We start from the raw sequence: 3,966 nt of genomic DNA, 5'->3' as shown, positions 1-3,966 counted from the left end.
AAAAATCTAATTTTTTGAAAATAATTATATTCATTCGAACATTCTAACAGAATGTGTTCATGATTATCTTGAAAAAAAAAACATCGTATTGTTAGAGAAAATTATAAACATATATTATCAAGATTAATAATTTTTAGCGAATACATATTTTATATCAAACGAATTTTAATATTTTTGAATAGGTAAGTATATTTATTCTTAAAGAATACAACTATGAACATAAAACACATTCATTCTAAAAGAATACGTTTAATATGGTCTAAATAATAGAATTATACATATTATAACAAATATCATTCTTAAATATACAATTCTTGAATATATGCACTTGATCTTTTTTTAATGGTCCAAATAATCGACTTGATTCCAACTATTATTACGAAAATATGATGTATTATCGTAAAAATATACTTCTTGGCAAATATACTTTTTCTTGAACTCAATTCCAAGTCTTCCTTTTGTAAGTGATTGTATGTTTTGTAAACATTCGGCTAGAATGATCTGTAAATATTCTGCAAGATTGAGTAATACTGTAAATATTCTGCAAGAATGATACACTAACATCAAATCAAAGACCATGTTAACACAAAAAAGGAACCTAAGAAAAAAACAATTAGAATGTACAAACTATCAAAAATTACACCAAATCTTATGAAACGTAGATTATTAATCTAATAGATTATTAATCTAATAGAAAACTTTATTCATATTATATATTATGATGATTGCCATCCATTTAAAAAGAAAACTTTATTCCTTAATACTTATTTCATTTTTTCTTTATGTTTTTATATCATATTATATATTAGGATGATTGCCGATTGAAACACATAAAACCATTCCAGTTTTAACAAAACAAAAATACGAAGGTTTGTTATACATGGTCTAAAAAAACCTTACTGCAAACTCATAAAACACTGTATCACAACTGAATTTAAATTTGATTTCCATAAATTATAAGATGATAACAGGTTCGATGATAACATTTTTGTTTTCATACTAAAAATTACATAAAATGCATTCACAGTGATTCCACAAACATGAATGTTACATGGAATAGACCGTAATGCTTAGCAATAAATTGTAAACTTGTAAACTTGTAATACAATAACTTTTACCGTATAACTTTTCTCCTACACATTTTATCGAACACCTTTAGGACACCCCCCAAATCATCATGCTTTATAGAACATCACTAATGAAATCAAAAATTAAATTGATCAACATCAAATGGATTATAAATAAAAGACGCCCTTAACACCATTACCAAATTGCATACCAAAATTTTGCCAAAAAAGATATAAGGATATGATTATTTGTGATTAGAAATAAAGAGGAAGATCGTCTCATGGTTTGCGAATAAAAAAAAATATAAGAATATGATTACCTGGTCAATCAGAACAGTGACATAAATGGTGATGAAGATAATGTTGTTGTACATTGATGAACAATAGATAATGGGGGCTCTATGGTGGTGTGTTAGGGTTCTTTAAATGACGGGCTGGGAAGGGCTGCTAGAAGAAGCTGGGAGATGAATCCGTGATTGAGATGTAGTGGAAGGTAGAAGCCATTGGAGAAAAAAGGCATTCAGAGGAACGACGCAAACACGAAGGGTTCCGTGTCTGTAAAACGATCTGTAATGGATCCATCAACTGAAAATAGGGGGTTTGGTTGCACGACTGTTCTGGAGTGCATATTAAGTATTATAAAGGCCCCAAGGATGGTTTATCCGGAGAAAGTAGGAGCCCTCACCCAAGCTCTCCATCACCGACTTTCAGTATCAAAGAGAGAGAGAGAGAGAGAGAGAGAGAGAGAGAGAGAGAGAGATATAGATAGAGTGACAGTGAGGGGTGGGTTGTTTAGGCACCGATGGCGGCGAGGGCTGGTGGAACATGGCCGATGGTTTCTTGTGCCAAAGATTGAAGGGTACGCTCAATGCTAGGGCAAGGTTGAAGAAGACTAGGGATTAATAAAATACTTATTTAGTTACCAAATTAAATAATAGGTAAGATTACATATTTACCCTTATTTAGGCTTGTGAAATGATTGGTCCATATTGATTCCTACATCCATACAATAAATAGTTAGAACAAATGAACCTATATATATATATATATATATATATATATATATATATATATATATATATATATATATATATATATGACATAAATATAAATTTTAACTAACAATATAAAGTTTATATAAACGTTAAGACGAGTTATGCATGTATCCTTCCGTGAAAACATAAAAAGCTTAAAAGGGGCCATAGAACTAACCATTGAAGCTTATAGAGTTTTTCATTGATGAGATCGGGTGTCGTTTACGTTTTACAGCTTTTAAACGAACCGAAACCGTAGCCTTGTAGATTTGATCGTAAGGAACCCAAAAAAGTCATCGGAAACCTCTAGAGCTCCGCCGTCTATGGCAGCGCATGACGCTAGGAAGCGACGCTGGAAACAACCTTACTCGTCGGTTGTTTTTGTTTGATCTTTTGTCGGAGCTACGTCGGCCAGTGGAGGTGGTAGGGGAGGTGAACGATGGAGGAGAGGGGTGGAACACGACAACGCCGATGGTGCACAAGGAGATCCAGTCACCTGAAAAGAAACCAAGAGGGAGGAAGGGGAAACTGAGGAGAGAGAAGATTGTTGAAAGATGGAAAGTTCAAGAAAAAAATGGTGAGGTATTCTTCTTTTTATAGACAAGATTTTAAGTCTTGGTCCACCCACATGTTAACATGTGTCACCAAATGGGTGGTAACACATGTTGTGCCTTGAACTACTTGCATAAAAATCTTATCGGATAATTTTTACAAACATGCATGTCGATTGTCCCGAACGTACTGACTCTAGAAATGTGATATAAGTTTTCGAATGAATGACAAAACTAGGTTAAAAATGTGTTCAAAGTTCTAGTTCAGTATATTTATAGTTTTCTTGTTATGACAGTTTTAGCGAAAGTGTTATAATTTCGTGCTAAAAATATTCCGATTACGAAATCAAATATTAGCATATAGCCCGAGTTCAAAAACATGCTCGAAAACATTTAACGAAATGTGTTGCTATCCCAACGAATCGATACAGTGTTTGTTTCCAAAAAAATAAGTTATATAAAGGATTTGCATCCGTAAAAGGGCATAACGTTTGAGTACGATCTCCATTTTCAACGTTCTTTATATCCACAATTACATGTGTAGTTTATCATTTGCATGCTTTCTGGCCAATTATGTATCTACGACCTCTGCCCAACATATCGGTGATCGACACTTTCATTTATACAAAGCATTAAATAATGCTAATTTTTGCTGGTGTGATAATTGTTGTTATAGGAAAACTCAATCAACAGAAAATGAGTATCCCAAGCATTTACAAAGTCTATCATACAGGATCGGAGCATGTCATCTAAATTTAGGATGGTTCGTTCATTTTGATCATCGATTTATGGATGGTAAGATTTGTTCTTGTCTAAGTGTGTTTCCAAGGATTTCTATAGTGATTGCCAAAATCCTGAGGTGAATCTACTATCTCGGTTAGATATGAAAAAAATCGGCACCCCGTGCAGCTTGACGATTTCCTTGAGATATGTTTTAGTAAGCTTTTACACCTTATATGTTTCTTTGATTGGTAGGAAGTGGGCAAACTTTGTTAGTTTGTCGACTACTTCCCAGGTTCTTTGAAAACCGCAAGTTGTCTTGGGTAGTTTAGTGATGAAGTCTATTATGAAATATTCCCTCTTCCACTCGGGTATCTCTGTTTGTTGGAGTAAACTCGGGGGCTTCTGAAGTTCTGCCTTGACCATAGAGCATGTCAGGCATTTTCCTAGATAAGTGGCAATTTCATCTTTCATATTCAGCCACCAATACAACTTCTTTAAGTCCAGGTACATTTTACCAGAGCCTGGATGGATGGAATACCTTGATTGGTGAGCTTCATCCAAGACTAAGCTTTTGATGTCACCAAATTTGGG

At 33.7% G+C, this 3,966-nt stretch overlaps 1 long non-coding RNA gene across 1 annotated transcript; it reads right to left on the bottom strand.

Annotated features, from left to right (window-relative positions):
- Nucleotides 1–261: 261 nt before the first annotated feature.
- LOC145156912 (uncharacterized) lies at nt 262–2,649 on the bottom strand. The gene is made up of 3 exons (XR_013736971.1): nt 2,280–2,649; nt 1,119–2,063; nt 262–512 (listed from the first exon to the last, which is right to left on the bottom strand). It is a non-coding gene; the product is annotated as an uncharacterized LOC145156912 (long non-coding RNA).
- Between the last annotated feature and the right edge of the window lie 1,317 nt (nt 2,650–3,966).

This window comes from Lactuca virosa, chromosome 2 (assembly GCF_052849685.1).
Source record: "Lactuca virosa cultivar CGN04683 chromosome 2, Lactuca_virosa_CGN04683_v6, whole genome shotgun sequence".
NCBI lineage: Eukaryota > Viridiplantae > Streptophyta > Magnoliopsida > Asterales > Asteraceae > Lactuca > Lactuca virosa.
This window is presented reverse-complemented; position numbering and strand designations above follow the sequence as displayed.